Source organism: Acomys minous (genome assembly GCF_964271855.1).
Source record: "Acomys minous genome assembly, chromosome: 8".
Taxonomy (NCBI): Eukaryota; Metazoa; Chordata; class Mammalia; order Rodentia; family Muridae; genus Acomys; species Acomys minous.
This window is the reverse complement of record NC_140489.1, coordinates 46,223,714-46,243,914: the sequence shown is the minus strand read 5'-3', so window position 1 is coordinate 46,243,914 and position 20,201 is coordinate 46,223,714. Positions and strand designations below refer to the sequence as shown.

The following is a 20,201-nucleotide window of genomic DNA, read 5'->3' as shown; positions in this document are numbered from 1 at the left end:
ACCAACCAAGGCTACACAGAGAAACCCTGATTCAAAAAAACAAAAAAAAGGAAAGAAAAGAAAAGAGGCATATTCTAGATGGCAGAAAGCAGTGTCTGTACAACTCTTGCCAGAGTTATGATTAAATATATATACACATGCATTTAGATTTTCATTGCTTGTATACTATGTATTGCTGTAGCCTTCATATCATTTAGCCCCGCAGGACAAACCTCAGCACTCCAGCCAGGAGGCTGTATACAATGTTCATTCCTCCCTGCAGGTCTTTGTAGAGCAGTCTCCTCCAAACCTTGCCTTCTTTAGGTCCATGGCAGCACCGGAAGCTCCGTGAGAACCCACTCCTGCTCACCGTGGTCACATCGATCCCCTGGCAGTTACGTTCAGAATCAGTCCTTACAGAATTCAATACTACTCTTGTTTCCTCTTGTCTTGAGTAAGTTATGAGATTCCAAAGAACAAGGCCCATGTCTTATTCTTTTTTTTTTTTTTTTTTTTTTTTATCCTTTTCGTTTTTTGAGACAGGGTTTCTCTGTCTGTCCTGGACTCTTTGTAGACCAGGCTGGCCTCGTGCTATAGTGACCCGCCTGCCTCTGCCTCCTGCATGCTGGGACCACTCGGCTCCATGTCTTATTCTTTGGAATGGTCCTGTCCTGGGTTTTCACTCGGCACTAGCAATGCAAGATAAATATTTGTGTGTCCAGTCCTTGGTGGTACTCCAAGGCCTGATGAGGAGGAAGATAACCCAGTGGAAAGAAAGAACAGGAATTTTGCATCCAACAGAACTTTTCAACCTCCATGGCCACTGTTTTCTTTACTGTTGCCATGGTTATAGGCACCAGGATTCTCAAATAAGAAGGGAAAGGCACAGTCTGTCCTTCTATAGAGAGGTTCTGGACCAAATGGCAGCTGTTTATGCACCAAGGTCTAGAAGATAATTACCCTCTTGTGTACTAGCTTGCCAAATAGATTAATGCGGCTTTGAAGTATTTCTTACTCAGAGAAATGAAAAATATGGTGTCACATTATTTGAACTCAGGGGGAGAGAATCAGAGAGGGGAAACAGGGAAGGCTGCAGACTGCGGCAGGCTTACCTGTGTGACGTTTTCTCTTCCTTGAGGAAGGCTGCACACTGCAGCAGGCTTACCTGTGTGATGTTTCCTCTTTGTCAGGGGAAGGCTGCACACTGCAGCAGGCTTACCTGTGTGACGTTTTCTCTTTGTCAGGGAAGGCTGCAGACTGCGGCAGGCTTACCTGTGTGACGTTTTCTCTTTGTCAGGGAAGGCTGCAGACTGCGGCAGGCTTACCTGTGTGACGTTTTCTCTTCCTTGAAGAAGGCTGCACACTGCAGCAGGCTTACCTGTGTGATGTTTTCTCTTTGTCAGGGAAGGCTGCACACTGCAGCAGGCTTACCTGTGTGACGTTTTCTCTTCCTCAGCTCCGGATGAGAGTTTTCTGCACAGTAACAGTCAGCACCAGTCACATCTTCATAAGAAAAGGTTTCCAAGCAACTTGTTCCGTCAACCACTCTCCCACCCAAGCTACTCTGGTCTGATGTCAAATTTAGGACAAACAACTTTAAGACATATCAATGGGTTTTTTTTGTTTGTTTGGTTTGGTTTGTTTTTGATTTGTTTTTCCTGAGACAGAGTTTCTCTGTCTAGGCTGGCCTTGGACTCACAGAGATCCCCCTGCCTCTGTCTCCCAAGTGCTGAGATCAAAGGGGTATCTTAAAGGAGTTTGCAATGCAATGATTTACTTTGAGTCAAATGACCTGTTTTGGCTACTTGGAATCTATGCAGAGATGTGCTGTGTGATGTTGGTCTTTTTTTCCAATTCTTTATCTTTCTGCAGTGGGACAGAACCCAAAACCTTTGAATTAAACCTAAGCCAAACAAAGCTGTTTCTTTACTGATTCTAATTACCCGATATCCTGAACACAAATGGTCCTTTTCTTTTCAGCTGCACCAGTGATTTCCAGCAGAGAGAAAGTCTGGAGTAGTCTGGTTGACTTGAGGGCCTACAGCTGTTCACGGGTGAGTACACTGCTGAAGACAGTCTGAAGAACTGGAGGGCAGTTGGTGATGCGCTAAGCTGGGGGGTAGGAGCTGGGAAGAGGATATGGCCGAGGACGGAGCTCTACAGAGAACCACCTTGCTGCCTACTGTTCTACATCTGTTTGTCCCCTCATGTCCTCCCATCTACAATGAGGGTGACTATTTTGTAAGGATGTTTATCATTGTGAGCGTTGGTTAGATGTATTGCGTAGTGACAAAGGGCAATGGCTTTAGGGTCAGAAAGACCTGGCCTTGAATCCTGGTTGTGTTACCAGCTGCCACCATGAGCAGAGAACCTCTTTTAGGTCTCGCTTCTCTCATCTATAAAATGGGAATAATCATTATACCTACTGAAGAGGGTCTTTGTGAGGATTAAGCAAGGTGCTGGGGCCATCATAACTGCTTGATAATTTCCAAAGTACTATATTCCTTATGGTAAAGGAATCACATGATTCAAAATCCCAATTATCCCTGGTAGGCTTGCGGGACCTTTTCAACTTTAAGTAGGTTTTAAGTAGGCTTCATTTGTCTGCCAAATGGGCCAATCTTTAGATGACTCACACAGTCTCTAACTATTCCTTACATGTCTTTGGAACTGCACCCATGTGGGCTGGGAATGTTGCTCAGCGGTAGAGCACTTACCTCGTGTGTACAAGGCCTCAGCTTCAATCCCCAGCACAGCAAACAAACAAAGCAGCCAGCCCTGCACCCATCAGTGCTGTGTGTAACTATCCACACTGCTGGAGCTCAGGCTCTCTGAAGGTCTTGGAAGGACTGAAACTGGGCAGGGCCCGGTGGCACACGCCTCTAATCCCATCATTCCAGAGGGGGGCAGGAAGGTCTCCTGTGTGAGCTGGGGGGCATCCAGAGCTGCTGTATAATGAGACCCTGACTCAAAATGACAAAAAAAAAAAAAAAAAAGAACTGAGACTGGATGAAATTCTAACAAGGCATTATTAATCAAGTCCTGAGCTAGATTTCATTCACTGTTCTTTGAGATTCTCTGCCACATTTATTTCCTGCCGTAACATTAGTCACAAAGGAATAGTTCTAGCTCCTAGCTTAGGTATGTGCTTGTAAAATCTAGAGGGACACTTCCTAAGCTTCAAATGTGGCACGTTTAAAGGGACTGAGCCATGTCAGAGGATCGCTCCAGATAAGACATCCGGGTGCACTGGTGACTGAGGAGCAACAGATGAAAAAGCCTGGACCATAGGAGACCATTACAAATCAAGCCAAATCCAAAGTAGGAAAGGGCAGATAGAGGCCATAAGGCCAAGGCAGGAAATAGCAGCTGCGCATGTTGGGTACCGGTACTCAAAAAGCAGGCCAGATGACACCTGCCCTGCCATCTCCACCTCTGATATTGAGGAACTGAAGTGGCTTCCGGCTGGCTCCCTGTGTCCCTGTGTCCTTCTTTTTGGCTTAGCTATTACAGCTTACTTCGCTGCTTTGCTCGTCGCCCTGTGCATCACTCAGTCTAAAGGCTGCAGTACTGGGGTGCGTTACCTGCAGAGATATAGAATGACCACAAGACCAAGACTGTCCGTTTCCAGGAAGACCATGAGATTCTGCGCTACCCTGACTGCTACATTGGATAAGGAGAACATTATGAATTATAAAGCAGTAAGACATTCTGAACGACTGCAAGTATAATTGTAATGTCATAAACATTATACATTTATGTTCTAGGGACAATTCAGAGTTATATAGTCATCACCACAATCCAGCTTGGGAACAATTCAACATCCCCCAGATAAGTCGCAAGACTGTTTTCTGGTCAGTCCTGTCTCTTACCCCAAGACACAGGCAGCCTCTAATATACTTTCTGTTTCCATTGATTTTCCATTTGATGGAGTTATAGTCTTGTCTTTTATTTCTCCCTTATTTCACTGAGTACAGTGGCTTTAACATTCATCATGAAGTGTCTGTTCTTTTTCTTCTGAATAAGTTCCCTTTCCCTGCTCCGAACTGTTTGCAGCTGACATTGTTAATGATGCTGCTAAGAATACTCATTCAAGTCAGGCATGGTGGTGCACGCCTGTAATCTCAGCACTCGGGAGGCAGAGGCAGGCAGATCTCTGTGAGTTTGAGGCCAGCCTGGTCTACAAAGTGAGTCCAGGACAGCCAGGGCTACACAGAAAAACCCTCTCTCAGAAAAAAGAATATGCATTCAAGTTGGGTGGTGGTGGCACATGCCTTTGATCACAACGATCTATAGGCAGAAACAGGCAGATCTCTGAATTCAAGGTCAGCCTGGTCTGGAGTTCCAGTATATTCAGGGCTACACAGAAAAACCCTATCTCAAAAAAATAAATAAATAAATAAAAAGAAAAAGAAAAAGAGAAAACCCAAATGAAGAAAGAAAAGAAGGGATCTAAGAAAGGCTCATACACATATACACATATACACATATACACATCTTGGAGTAGATATGTTTTCATTTCTCTTCATTCCCAAGAGCAGAATGGCTGGTGAGATCATAAGTTTAACTTGTTAAGAAACTGCCAAGTTGCTTTCTGGAATGAAAAGAATTCTGCATTCCCACTAGCCTTGTGTGAGGGTTCCAGTTGCTCTGTATCCTTGCAAGTCTTAGTGTCTGTCTTTTTTTTCCCCTGCCCAAGACATGGCCTTGGTTGTCTTGTAACTCCCTCTGTTCCAGGCTGGCCTCAAACTCACAGAGATCCAGCAGCCTCTGCCTTCAGAGTGCCGGGATCAAAGGCCTGCACCACTCAGCAAGTCTGTCTTTTTTAAGATACTTGCCCTATAGATCATAAGCACTGCATAGTGACACACATCTGCTCAGTAACTTGAAAACAGGTAGAAAAGCTGCGCGTAGTCAGATACTCAAAGGAAAAGAAACCTAGAACTTGTGGCAGATGCTGATCAGGGTTCTGGAGGCCGGTCTCCTTCCCGGAGCCAACGGGGCAGTTGCTTCTCTATGTAAGGCCTGCTCTCTTCCCACAGAGATAGGTCCCTTTAGGATAAGCCTCTCATAGCCTGTGTTGTTATTTCAAAGAAAACAAACAGAATCAAGGAAACAGATTATCCTTGATTTTCTTCTCAAATGCTGGGATTGGATGAAAGTTTTACAAGGGTGGGGGTCCAGAGGAGAGAGCAAATAACTCAGTGTTCATTAACTGTCCATGCGCTGCATCAGAGAAGATCATTTCCACATTTTACATCACAAAACTTAGAATCCTTAAGGTAGTTTTATAGAGCCAGGTGTGGTGGAGCATGCCTGTAATCCCAGGAGGCAGAGGCAGGCAGATCGCTGTGAGTTCGAGGACACCCTGGTCCAGGGCAGCCAAGATGACACAGAGAAACGCTCAAAAAAAAAAAAAAAAAGATAGTTTTATAATCATCCTTTAACAAGTGAAGAGACAAAGGCACAGAGAGGTTACGTAAATCACAAAAGGTCACACCGATAATGCTTGAAGCTAAACTTAAATCCTGCACCACTGAGTTCCAGGCTGGGGTTTCACGACACAAAGAACAAACAAACAAAGCAGGACACCCTGAGGATCAGGGCGATTTTAATGGAAAGCACATGTAAATGCCAACTATTATCCCTCCTGTATGCAGCAATTATTGTGTGGTGCTGGGTTTCTCACTTCCACTCTCCTCTGTGGAGAGTTCAAGCCCCAGGGAGACCGGAAGTGCAGCTGGCAGCCCCAGGAGGACCGTGGGGGAGTGGGATCCCTGCTTGCTGAGAAGGCTGTTCCTTTTCTCCCAGCTAAGAAAAGATTGTTCATTCTGAGTGCTTGCCTAGTTAAGTGCAGAGAAAAAGCCACAGAGTCATTTTTACCACCCAAGGTGAGAAACAGAGAGGCTCCAGATTTAAACTGGTACATTCTTTTGAGTAATAGTTCTGCTTCTCCTCGGGTGAGAGGAATTTTTACTGATGTCACCGCCACCCACCACCACCTGGCATCTCTGTGCGGTGGCTCTAGAAGAGGGGACGCTGTGCATGGAAGAAGTCGTACATCCCCCTCTCTGGGGCGAGTTACAGTGTGTAGGCTGTCTAGCTCCACTGGCTCCCTTCTTCCTTGCAGAGCCAAGGCAGGGGGTTGTTCATACTTAGCTTGGGATTGTGAGACAAGGCACAGAAGATGAGACTGTGAGTAATAATAGGCTAGGAAGTGGCCTTTTCTTGTTATTGCAGCCAACACAGATTCTGTAATTGAGGATTATTTGAGTGTCTACCAATTAAGTCTTTAGATTTTAGGGCTTTATATTTAAGTCCCAACCCTGACCGAGCCTCGTTACCTGCCTCATCTTACGTACTTAATAGCTCTTAGCTACTAATGGGAATAAACCTACAAAACTACTAGCAACCACCTGAGGCCCGAGGGTAAGACGAAGGACTGGAGATGAACTTCCGAACTGTTCTGCTGAACCAGTTGTTGTGAGGTTGATAAAGGCAGCGGCGTGGCATAGATCAGCCTGTCCCCAAACTGTGATCCAAGAGAGGCTCTGAGTGGCCGAGGCAGCCCAAACTCCATTATAAGTTTGAGGAACACTGAGTGAATGTCTCTGTTGAGTGCGCATCCTTGATCATCGAACCTTCTCTCCAGACCCCATGATAAAGTTCTATAAATGCTGATTTATTAGTTCCGAATCTAAGAATCTAAGAATTCACTGGTGCTCATGCTGAGGGAGTCTGCTATCCTCTTAGTCTCTCTCTTTTTCTCCTTCTCCTTCTCTCCCATGCCTTGCCACACTTCCATGGTCTTGTGGTTGGGAACGCCGAGGGAGGAAGCTCCAGCCTGTTACTGGTTTTATACCCTCTCAAGGCATCACAGTCCAGGCCCACAAAGCAGTGACGTCAGTGTGTGAGCTAGACATGATGTACCAAGAAGCCTTTCTATTACCCAGATGCACAGAGTGAGGCAGGCTGCAGATGCCAGCTCAAAGATCAACCATCTCACTAAGCAAGTAGATTTAACATGGCTTGTTACCGCTGATTAGTTCTGATGTGTTTGCTGCTGGTAAAACAAACACAGCTGCATGTCTCTGAATTAAAAAATGAGAAAGTGAGTAATTATTTGCCTTAATTAGAAGGTAACCATAGAATTATAATAAAAAACGGTGCTGTGGTTTTTTTTTTACAAGTAAACCATGTTAAATCAAATGGTACAAGTAATAACTGTAATCAATTTCCACATATGTACCTAAACATCAAGCTCCTGAGAGGGAATCAGACTGCCTGCAACCAACAGCAAAGTGGTTATATATTCCACATGCAGAAAGACTGTCGACCTTCAGAAGTAGCATTGACACCTTCTTAAGGTTTTGGGTTGTTTTTGGTTTTTCAACACAGGGTTTCTCTGTGCAGCCTTGGCTGTCCTGGGCTCACTCTGTAGACCAGGCTGGCCTCGAACTCACAGAGATCCTCCTGCCTCTGCTTCCCAAGTGCACCTTCTTAAGTTTTATGTTGCCCCATTTTATTTTGATACATCCTTAAGTGGACATAGGATGGACAGAGAAATTCAGCCCATGCAGTCAGTGCTATGAGTTCAATCTTATTTTTTCTTCTTCTTTCTTCTTCTTCTTCTTCTTCTTCTTCTTCTTTTTCTTCTTCTTCTTCTTGTTGTTCGAGACAGAGTTTCTCTGTGTAACAGCTCTGGCTGTCCTGGCACTTGCTCTGTAGACCAGGCTGGCCTCGAACTCACGGAGATCTGCCTGCCTCTGCCTCCCAAGTGCTGGGATTACAGGCATGCGCCACCACCACCCAGCTGAGTTCAATCTTTTATCTCCTTAAATTTCCATATTTATGAAATGTCAGACAAAGCAGAAGATTTAGAGACTAGGTTGCGTGGGCCCTGGGCGCAGCTGCCACTGTCACAAGAAGAAAGCCCAAAGAATGAAGCAAAGAGCACCCCTAAGCATGACAGCACATATGGCCTCTGCAGAGTGGGTTATAAGAGTTAGCACTTAAGCCAGGCGGTGGTGGCGCACACCCGTAATCCCAGCACTTGGGAGGCAGAGGCAGGCAGATCTCTGTGAGTTTGAATCCAACCTGGACTACGAAGAGAGTTCAGGACAGCCAGCATTACACAGAAAAACTCTGTCTTGAAAAACAACAACAACAACAACAACAAAACAAAACAAACAAAAAGAGTTAGCACTGTGGCCTATGCCACATATGCTTAGTATTATTTAATATAAGTATGTGGGCTGTGTGGGCGTGCCCACACTTGAATGAATACCCGACGACACTGAATATACAAGATCATTTCATACCATAAAATAATGCATAACTGTTTCTTTAGAGTGTCTGTCGCTTGCCACCCCCGGAAGTCATACGGTTTACCACATATAGACTTCTTACTGCACGTGGGAGACATCAGCCTAACTTAAGTGAAGCAAGGACGAATACACACTCAGCCCCTTTGCTAAGAGGGGTGAGTGGCAGAAAGGCTCCCCTCAAGGGAAACTATGCTGTGCTGCTGTTGCCTGGCCTGTACCTAGCATGGTGTCTCAACCATATTTGGCATGCAATGAGTATCTCTTTGAATAAATGAATGAAAGTTTATCCTATCTCTGAATTATCTCTATCCCCCTATTCCCCAAACCAATTATTTGTCAAGGTGAAGGCTTTAATCAAAGCTCTTAGCCTAAGAAAATTAAATTGCTGGGCCTGGCCCCTTTTGTAGGAAACGCAAAGCTCATGAAATTCAAATGCCCATGAGAAATCCAAACACATTTCATTTACTTTTTTTTTTCTCTTTTCTTAAAAACAAAGGAATTTTTTAAAAAAGATTAATTTATTAGCTTTTAGCAAATGGAAATAAACAAACAAAACCCTAGAGGGGAAAAAAAAAGTAGAAAATCCTCTCTCCTGGGTATGGATGTAACTTGTAATTTAGTGTAGCTGAAAGAAGGCCGTCAGGAAAACCAGACACAGGCCCTGGCACAGTGGTGTCTCTAACCCAGTAAAGCCACTTAATTGCTTTTCATGTACAAAATGAAAATGTTAGCTTAGATTATCTCCAAGTTTTTTTCAGGCTTGAAAACAGTTTCTCACTGTCACTCCAGCAGGGGTGAACCTCTGCCTCGTGTTAAGCTTGGCTTTCTGACCAGCACTATGCAGGGACCCTGCCTACGTCCTGTTCTTGGGCCCAGTGATGGGAACCTAGCCACTGGCAAATAAAACCCTTACTTGTCAATAAATGTTCCTGGTTGCCCAGGGGTTTGTTTTGTTTTGGGAAGTATATTTAGGTAAAAAAAAATTCAAATGTTCTCATTTTCTTTAATGTTTTAAATATGTTTTTTACTGTCAGACCGCATATTTTAGCTTATGAGAATACAATCTCTTCCAATGACTAGGGTTTGAATCTGGCTTTAGTAGGTTCAGGTAGAGACTTTTCGATATCATAGGTAACTTCACTTTTTTGTTGTTATTTTCAAGACAGGGTTTCTCTGTGCACCCTTGGCTGTCCTGGACTCACTTTGTAGACCAGGATGGCCTTGAACTCACAGAGACCTGCCTGCCTCTGCCTCCAGAGCGCTGGGAGTAACTTCACCTTTTAAAAGAGTGGTTATTAAATTAGAATGCACTTGTTGGGAGGCATAAGAGCTAAACGAAAAATACTCAGTGCCTGATCTATATTGACGACCACTCCATAAAGCAGCCACAATTGACCACTTTCACATTCTCATTATCTAGAAAACACTATTTTCTCGCTAAGCCACCACACGTTCTGTTACTTTGGGCTGAGTGTGGTGGGACATACCCGTACCCCCAACACCTTGCAGTTGGTAGACACAGGAGAATCAAGCGCTCAGCATCTTCCTGTGCTACCTCCAGGCGGTAGAGTGGGAAGCAGTGTCGACCACTTGAGACCCCGCCTTAAAACAAAGACAGTAACCCACCAAACCAAAACCCATTCCTTCTAGGTTGACCAAGGTTTTTCTGTTGTCCACTTTGTATCCTTTTTGTAGTAAGTGTGGAGGGCACTGACTGACAGCTCTGCCCACCCCTCTCTGGAGGACCAGCGCCCTCTGCCATGAACTGGCCTTGGGCTTGGGTCAATTCATCCGCTGACCTCGAGACCTGGTCTTCTGTCTGGCTTTGTGCCAAGGCCCATTGTATTCCCAACTGGAAGTTACTGCATGAAATGCTGACTTGTGTTGAGGATGGCTCAGAGAGCCCTTTTTTTTTGCCAGCATCTTCCTGTGTCGGCAAGCCACAAGGGATGTATCTGTGGTTTAAAAGAATAAAATTCCACTTAGTATATGGTAAGGTCCAGTGTGAGGCCATTCAGGTTAAAGGCCAAAATGTGGGACATGAGACCTGAAAAGTCTCTCAGTGCGACAAGGTCAGGTGCTCGTTTCACACATGCACTGCATTTCCGTGTCCCCTCTGCCCCACCCCATGCACTCATCCAGAGAGAGTGGAGAAACAAAATTAGACAGAGGCAACCATAGGGAAGAAAACTCCAGAATCATTTGGAACCGTTTCCCATACTCATAAATACAAGAATAGTAGTTATAGTTCATGTTTTAAAATAAAATTTTAAATAGTTAGCCACAAAGTCTGTATGAATATGCTTCCGATGAGGTCAAGAATAAACATTTTAAGTAAAACTTATTACATCAAAATCCTTTAAAACCTGACTTGACTCATTAATTGCTCTGCTCCTGCTTAATATGTAAATGACGTCAAATCTGTCGTGAACTGTTCCTTTATTTAAGGAGCATAGTTTTTGCTATAAATATAAACACTTCTGAAGGGTAACCAGAGTGATAACGCTGCCCAGAAATAGTGTCTGAGCTAAAGCAAATGGTATGCCATCAGCAGAGGGCAGGGCAATTGCAACTGTTCGACACCACAGACCCCCCAGGGCAGTGTATCCCAGAGATATGGAAGAAACCGAGCAAGGAAGGCGTGTCCCCTGTCAATCAGCAGAGCCAGTCACAAATCCGTAGGGATTTCATATGACGTAGGAGTTAGGAGCAAAACTAAGGACTAAATTCACACATTGATGAATGTAATCCATAGGTCCCACTGCGTTTTTTTCACATCCATTCCAACTTAACTAACACCCTCCCCTGCAAATCTCCCAGAAGATTTTAGTAGTCTTTTCTTGACATTTGAGGATAACAACTATGAATTCTCCAGGACGTTAAGAGCAGCAAGGTAGTCTAGAAAAGGTAGAAAATTTACCAAATTCATTCCAGGGCTAATGACTAGAAGGTCAGGATAGCCTGGCAGCCGAGGCTAGGGAAAGAACGCAGCCTCATCATGCCCCCTGGCCTGAGAGCCTCCCAAGGAGGGTGGTTCTGCATTGCTTGAATTCTTGCTGGAGACACTCATTGCTGGGTTACTTCTCTGGGAGCCACAGCTGGCACCAGAGGCTCTTGTCACATTCGGAATTTTACAACACCCCTCCCGTAAGGCTGCACAAAGCCAGAGTTGCTCACAGCACTGACTTGAAGGACTGACAGTTTTCCACCAGTGACTTGAACAGTCAAATTCTCTTGTGGTTCCAAACAGACTGCGGAGGATTGTGGCGATTCAATATGGTGCTTCCTTTAATCCCTTCCCTTCAAGACCTGGGCAAGCCTGAGCTGTCACAGAGGAAGCAGTGTCAGCAAGCTCTGCTTGCCAAATGACCTCCAGTGGATTCTTTGTAATTATTATTAAAGAGGTCCACCCATTGGAAATGGGTTGAGAGTTTGTCCCCAGCCCTTCCTGCTCCATATACGTACGTGGGTTTAAATCAGTGAGTGGGCAGACACCTTGGGTAATTTTCCCTGTATTCTGATACATACATAGCTTTTTGCCTGAAATCCTCACTCTGCCAAGAAGGTAGACACTGAATGTGAATACCTGTTTGTTTGTTTGCTTGCTTTTTATTAAAACTAGATGTTTCCATTTGTACAGACAAAACTGTTCTCTTTTCAATTTACTCAGGAATTCAATTATTAATGAGTTCTTCAATTTTGGGTAATTTGCTAATGTTTTCTTATTTGTAAAACAAAATATATGGTGGCCCATCTCATAGTATTGCTGTTATGATTAAATAAGACAATAAACCTAAACACAGTGAACAACCGACCATAAATGCATCACATTCCTGAAAATCCTTTCCCTTGTCATTCACTCAACAAACCATTTTCTAGCCAGCCCACCTAGTATCTATCTACAAACTGTCTCCTTCCAACGTCCAGAATGGGCAGAACAATTGGGATGAAATATATTCATTTATATAGGTACATATGTGTGAAATACATAACTGTCCAACAGCCTGTGTCAGAAGAGCAAACTCTGAAGTGGGAAATAGAAATTGGAATGCTCATATATCCTGCTCAGTCTATATGCGCTCAGGTCCAGCACATTTGTGGAAATGTTGATTAAGGCTCTGATTCATTTATACATAATTCGATTGATGTGGCAGTTTCTAGGGACCAAATGCAATTATGGTATTCACCGAGACACTGGTAGCTTCCGTTTCATTATCTTTAGTTGAACAGCTTCTTATTGCCCAAATTAATAATCAATTTTGATTATTTTATACACATCACAGGAAATTAAAAATAGACAACCCTTCCTCACCCTGACTTGGCTACAATGACGTAAATGGCCTTATTTTGTGATAAAAAGATTACTAATTACTTTTTTGTTTGTTTGTTTGTTTGTTTTTGTTTTCTAAACTGGGATCTTTCTGTGTAGCGTTGGCTATTCTGGACTCATTTTTGTAGACCAAGCTGGCCTCAAACTCACAGAGATCTGTCTGCCTCTGCCCAAGTGCTGGGATTAAAGGTGTGCACCACCATGCCGAGCACTACTAATCACATCTTAACACATCCGCTTCCCCAATGTTTTTGTCCTCTGAAAGGGGGTGGTGGTAAAGCTGTAGTACCTGTGCATTTTTTAAAAAGATTTATTTATTATTTATACAGTATTCTGCCTGCGTGTGCCCCTGCCCACCACAGTAAGACACTGGATCTCAATACAGATGGTTGTGAGCCACCATGTGGTTGCTAGGAATTGAACTCCGGACCTTTGCAAGAGCAGATGGTGCTCTTAACCTCTTTGCCATCTCTACAGCCCCGTGCCTATTTTTGTTTGTTTGTTTGTTTGTTTTCTGAAACAGGGTTTCTCTGTGTAGCCTTGGCTGTCCTGGATTTGCTTTATAGACCAGGCGGGCCTCAAACTCACAGCGATACACCTGCCTCTGCCCCCCAACTGCTGGAATTAAAGGCGTGCCTCAGCATACCTGGCTAATTTTTGTTTTTTTAAGACAGAGTTTCTCTATGTAATATCCCTGGCTGTCCTGGACCAGGCTGGCCTCGAACTCACAAAGATCTACCTGCCTCTGCCTCTCAAATGCTAGGACTAAAATTGTGTACTGCCATCCCAGCCTGAACACTTCAAAATTTTGACTTATTTAGAACTCACTTGGCATCAGCCTCAACAAGCCGACTACCCATGTGGTCATAGACGGCTGTCAGAATCACTTGGAGTTTGTTGCTATTACTTTAAATCAAGATTTTTAGCCTTGTCACCAGTTCTTACATGGTTCAGATCCACTGCCAGATTTGGGAACCATTGTCAAAAGGAAGTCAGCTAATAAATCTAGGTGGGAATCAGACAATATTTTCACAAGATAATTTGTCGTGCTTTTCATAACTATTCTCGGATTTTGCTTTCATGAGATCGTCAACATAGTTAAGTATATGACGTGTATGTTTTTTATCATAAATGCTAGAGATGACTTATGATGGAAATCTAGAAATAAGGAAAAGTATTAGTTATATGATTGTGATCAGTATAATATATATAATCACCTTTTGATAGCTCTCAATGATCATTTCAAAGTTTAATTTTAAATGATTGGGATATGGCTCAGTGGTAGAATGCTTACTTATCATGTACAAGGCCCTGCATTCAGTCCCTAGAAACAAAGCTTAATTTTACACATTTAGTGGTGGCTTCTTGTTTAACATACAAACTGATCTGTTCAATACATCTCTACCAAATTACTCTGTGCATTCCAAAAACATGAGCTTTGCCTTCAGTGGCTTGGCTGCAAGCTTCCTGCAAGCTCAATCGGGGGTCCCCAGATAGATCCCACCCCACCCTCCACCCCACCCAGAACACAGGTACACTGTTCTACCTTCCTTTTAGATCTTAGATTCTCAACCAGAGGTGAGAATTCTTCATTGCAGGCACGGTCCTTTATACTGTAGGATGTTTAGCCATGCCCCTAGCCTCTATCTGCTAGCCTGACCACTGTCCCTCTCCCCCACCCCCCCACCCCCCCACCCCCGCCCATGGCTAACAGCATCTCTCTAGGCATGGCCAAATGTTCTCTGAGGGCTAAGGACCACCAGAAGCGGCAAACTATGAACTTGAAGATGCCTTTGTGCCACAAATATCTTCCACACTTCAATTGTTGAAATACCTTCAAGGCAGCAAATCCCTCCATAATGACAAAGGGTTGGTTTTCAGATTTTTCTTGGGTCTGAAATGAGGACAGCAGGAGCCACAGGGGTTTAAACACTGTAATATGCAACTTTTTATTAAAATGAGGGTAGAAAAGAAGATGTCCCTTCCAGCCCTTGGCCACTGGAATTACCTCATCCATCAAGCATATGGCGCATGCTTTGTCAGATTAGCAGCAGCAGTTATGCAGACTAGGGAGGGACCTAGGAGACATGCTGGAGGTTTAAGGCGAATGGCTCAGATGAAACGCTGTAGGTTGAGTGACGATGGGGTCTTTTTTGTATGTTGGGCTTTGATTTGTTTGAGTCCTTTAAACCAGATATGACACTACTTCATATTTAGATATCTGCTAATAAGTCAACAGTGCATGACGGAGAAGGATGCAGAGAAGTCTCCAGGTGGAGAGAGTGACTGCACGTGAGAAAATGCCTAACCAGATCTGCCCTGGAGGCAACAGAGCAGAGGCGAAAAGAACGTGAGCTCATATTTCCTAGGGGTTTTCTGTAAAAACTCTGGACATCTAGAAATGAGGGGAACAATGGTAATTTCTTCAAAGAACTACGTGAGGATTCAGCAAGGTTACGCTTACAAACCTCTTCTATGACTGATGAGCGAAGAGGAAGGCTGGGCTGACCTGAAGAATGGCAGGAGGGAGGGATCTGAAGAGAGCTAGGAAGTCAGCTAGCAAGGGAAGGGGGTGGGAAGGTGAGGGGAGAGGGGAAATGGGGGCAGAGATGCCGGGAGAAGGAGGCAGGAAAGGGGACGGAAAAGAGGAGGATGAGGAGGAAGAGAGGGGAGAGAGAGCAAATGCTGTCGGGAAACATGTAAGTAGTCACTGTGATAGGAAAGCAAGCCAAGCAGGGAAGAACACGAAGCTGACCAAGCATCCGTGGGACCGCTGATGGGACTGTTGTCTTGGTGACGTGACTGACCAATCAGCTCATTGGTTTGATTTTCTTGGGCTTCTTCGGTGACTTTAAAGCAAAAAGCAGGGAAAGCAATGATCGAGTTGATCTTCATTTTGAGGTTGTTAGAATAGCTGGATTAGAAGGTCAAGAGTCCTGGCACACAAGACTACCCCAGGGATTAAACTGAAAAGAAATGAAGGCAAAAAAAAAAAAAAAAAAAAAAAAAAAAAAACCAAAACCAAACAAACAAAAAACAATGGGGACTAAACTTGAGAGCCCTGGGAGGGGCTTGGGAGCTGTCTTGTCTGGAGAGCGAGGGAAAGGCAGGAGACGGTGGACAGAGTGATGGCAAGGACTCGGAGGTGTGCAACAGGAAGCAAGGCCACTCACCCCCCGCCCACACCCGTGCCCCACCCTGGCAGAACTCTAGCCATCCATCCCATCAGCATGCTTTGTTGGCAAAGAACCCAGCAATCTGTAACTACGCGTAGTAAAACGGCTTCAGCAAGCATCGTAGTATGTGGACAGGCTGTAAGGTGACTTAGTTAAAAGCAGAGGAAAGGCTGAGGGTGGAAACACAATCTGTCGTAAGGAATATCAACTGATACGGGTTTCTAGTCATTCTCACACATCTGTACTTGAAAAACTAAACATTAACTGAGCCGGCTGACATAAGCCATCCTATTAGTGGCAGTCAAAATCCCTGTAATGGGACGTTACCTTTCCCCTATCAACCTCTGGGATATCTGCCCAAGAAGCATCTCACAAAATTTTGTTTGGTTTGGTTTGGTTTGGTTTTTCAAGACAGGGTCTCTCTGTGTAGCTCCGGATGTCCTAGACTCACTTTGTAGACCAGGCTGGCTTCGAACTCACAGCGATCCACCTGCCTCTGCCTCCCGCCCGGCTGAAAGTTGAGAATTTAATGAAGATGTCCCAAATTATTTTTCTTATCTAGCAGGGCCTTGTTTTATAACCCAATTGCCGGGCACCTTGGGGGCCACACCTCCTCCAATAGCTCACTTATACTTACGCGTCAATATTTTTTAAGCACCAAAAGCCAAAGTTTCATAGCAGGATTGTTATGCTTGCAGCCTGTTCAAGGTGACCAGAGTTGAGAGAGGTTGGGGGAGGGGGCTTTTGTGAAGGCTTCTTCAACAAATGGCACTGTTGCTGGTGCTCTCTCAAAAATGAGCATTCGCCCGACCAGAAAACACAAGTTCTGAACAATTAATCTTCCCGTTTCCTACTGTTGTCCTCATTCAGCAGCAGCAGGAACAAAGTGATAAGATGTCATAAAACAGTGAGTAAAACCTCAGTGGCCAAGAGACCGACCTATCTGTTATCACCTGTGGCTCCTCCTAGGATTCCTATGGCAGACAGCGGACAAAGATAGGGCTTGCCTGAAGCACCAGTAAGGCTGAGGAGTCAGTGTACTGGCCAGACTCCTGCTTCCTGCCACCTCCCCTTTCATCTAACTCCAGGTGGAAGTGCGACCCACCCCTCAGAGGGGTGCGTTTTCTTTCAGCTTTTCAGAGAGCAAGCTACGAACGAACGAAGAAGAGCTGAAACAGAGTTAGAAGAAAGGTTCCGTAGATCGGGCCAGGAGGACCCTACCCAGCCCTTCTTTCCTGCAAAGCTGTGTGGCCCAGGGTGGAGAATGCTCTGAGCTCTAGGAGTTGCAAGTCATGGTGGGTGATGCTAACCCAGGGGATTACTTGTGGAAACAGGCCGCTGTCTCACAGGGAGGCTGCCCGTTGTACACAAGATACTAAGGACAGTAGAAGGGCTCACTGCAGAAAAAGACAGAGCAGAAGTAGAGATGGATTCCCCCACAGCATGAACTTCACTACTGGATGACATTTGTGTCTATGTAAGGGATCTTAAAAGACCCAGGGGAGTGTTTCTGCTCTTCATTCCTCGGTCGCTCTGTCAGTCCTCAGGAGCCAGAGAAAGAACTGCCACAAGTCGAAGCTAGTCTGGAATCATAGCAAGACCTTGTTTAAAACAAAGAAAGACAGAAAACAAACAAACAAACAAACAAACCACTAAACCTAGAAGCCTCTTGATATTCAGGAGTAAACTGTAAAGCAAGGCGTGCTTCTGTGACCCTACCTGAGACATTTTTAACCCCAGACCCCAAGTATTTCTTCGCTTAATGTGGAGGTATTAAAACTGTTCCAAAGCCAAGGTTATAGTCCAGACCAAGAATACAGTCATTGCTAGTTCTTTTAACTTCCGTAACGATCCCAACATGCTGGCAGGTTTCAGAAGGACTGCCGGAACAAACTGGACAAACGTCTGTTTCCGGGGTGTCTCATGTTCTTCCTGAAGGCTCCTGGCCTTCACACTCTTCCTCCACAGCAGCTGTACCTCAGCACTGAGTCTGTTGCGACTCTTTAGCAGTCTGCCTATTCTTCCAGTCTGCTATAAGATTCAGGAGTGGCTAGCCCTATGACCCATTGTTAGGATTGCTTAAGACACCCAGGGAACAGATCCAAAGGAAAACAAAACTAAAAACATATCATCTGATATTTAAATGCCTCAGAAAAAGCAATAATTTAAGATGTGCAGAGTATGTCACTGGTGAAGTTTTCCACTCTAGAGAAACGTCTCATTGTATTAGTAGAAATAAACCAGCATCAAAGGATAAACCGTGATATACACACAACTGTGTTCCTCTTTGTAAGGAGCATGTTAAAAACTGTATCCTGGGATAAGAAACACACCCTTTCTCAGTCCCCTTTCTATCTTTAGTGGACTGTATATGGCTTCCAAGTAGTGTTTTATGTTGCAGGAGTTTATAAAACTGACTTAGAAAATTTGAAATAGTTTATAAAATGTGCCATGTAGGAACGTGGTTATTGTGTTCTTCTCACTGTTAATATGACTGTTATAATTCAGAAAAAAAATTCACCACAATCTAGGCCTAGACAGTAAGTCCAGTCTTAAACATCTTTTTAGTTACAAAAAGCTATTTAAACTATTTTGCTCTTTGGGTTGCCTAAGTGTCTCTTAATTGCAGTTACATTTTACAGTCTAACAGTATGCTATTTTGTTCTTTCTCTGCTAGATTTTGGTATATGAAACCTGAAAATAAATCATATTTAGGAACTCTTTTCCCAAAACAGCAATATGTTTCTCATTTACCATACACAGTAAATGCTGGTTCATTTCACTAGACAGCAATTATTACCAACGAATATCCAGTTTGCACCATCCTGAGTACGTATAAAGAGTGAGAGAAAAAGTCTTTTGTGTACAGGCTCAGGCTTGGAAGTCAGAGACAACTTATTACTCATGGCCTCCAAAACGGAAAGGCTATTGAGGGGGTGTGCTGACTGGTTTTATGTCAACTTGACACAAGCTAGATCATTTGGGATGAAGGAGCCTCAATTGAGAAAATACCCCCAACCATATTGGCCTTAGCTGAATTTTCTTGATGGATGATTAGTGTCAGGGGGCCCAGGTCGTGTGTGTGTGTGTGTGTGTGTGTGTGTGTGTGTGTGTGTGTTGCCACCCCTGGGTTGGTGGTACTAAGATACTGTAAGAAAGCCAGCTGAGTTGGGGGAGGGAGGTGTGGGGGGGGGGGGGGTGGAGCACGCTATTACTCCCAGCACTTGGGAGGCAGAGGCAGGTGGATCTTTGTGAGTTCAAGACCATCTTGGTCTACAAGTGAGTCCAGGACAGCTAAGGCTACACAGAGAAACCCTGTCTCCAAAATCAAAACAAAAACAAAAGAAAGAAAGAAAACTGAGCCAACTTAATAAGCAGCATGCTTCCATGACCTTTACATCAATCGGCTCCAGATGCCAGGTTCCTGCATTGAGTCCCTGCCCCGATTTCCCCCCTCGATGGAGTGTGGCCTGAGAGTTGTACTCTGAAATAAATCCTCTGGTTTTGGTCATGGTGTTTAATCAACGATAGAAACTCTAAGACAGACGCTAACTGTTCCAAGCATCTGTAAGGAACTCTAAATTGACTTTCTTCCGCTATGCAAACAAGTCACACAGATAAGGCACGTGGATTCAATCAACAACAGATAGCTTTATACAGTTGGATGGATCGAAAGAAGAGGACAATTTCAAAGCTAGCTTCTATGGGTATCAAGGGTTCTTTCTCAGGTGTCTGCACCTACCTGGGAAAGCTAGACACACAGAGCAACCCCATCACTGGAGCAGCAAGGCCCACAGAACACCTAGAAGCTTGTAGCCTCGTGGCCAGTTGGGGTCGCTCTCCCTATGCTGCCAAGCACAGCAGCAGGTACAGATGGGCGCACAACAGAGAAGCGGACTTCAAAAGGGAGCAATGAAGCCTCCATTGCCCTGCTGGGGTCCCTTAGGGGTAATGAAATAATTTCCTGATGCTTTTCACACCACTCACCGCCACGCGGGCGATTTTCACTAAGGGCAAACATCATTTTGAGGGCCACAGGCAGCGGCTGTTTCAACCTGGAGAGACAGACTAAACGGGGGCGGACGGGCTTGGGCGGCACCCACATTCCACATGCAGGATAAAAACTGTGATGGTGAGGTGGGCGCGGGACAGGGGGGAACCGAGGAGTCACGAAGTTTCCCCCACCGGGGGCCGCCTCTTCTCATAGTGGTCGCCCCTGTTAGTTCCAAACTATCTAGCCGGAGCTCCAGCTCAAACAACCCCCAACTAACCTGTCTAGGCCTACCAGGGAGCGTCCAGCGACTAGGGGATGCGGGGGCAGAGCTGAGAAAAGGACCATTCAGATGGTGGGGGGCAGCCGACAGTCAATTACCCTCGCACCCCGGCCTC

At 44.7% G+C, this 20,201-nt stretch overlaps 1 protein-coding gene across 2 annotated transcripts in view; it reads left to right on the top strand.

Moving 5' to 3' along the window:
* LOC311603310 (uncharacterized protein) overlaps nt 1-9,417 on the top strand; it is a 139,166-nt gene extending 129,749 nt beyond the window's left edge. The window contains exons 6-7 of one of the 2 annotated variants that reach the window (XM_084792342.1): nt 1,960-2,033; nt 8,330-9,417. The gene's annotated coding sequence lies outside the window, so the exon portion shown is untranslated. Of the gene's footprint in view, nt 1-1,959; nt 2,034-3,746; nt 4,404-8,329 lie in introns of those variants that run through there. The other variant, XM_084792343.1, reaches the window with a different exon arrangement.
* Nucleotides 9,418-20,201: the final 10,784 nt, after the last annotated feature.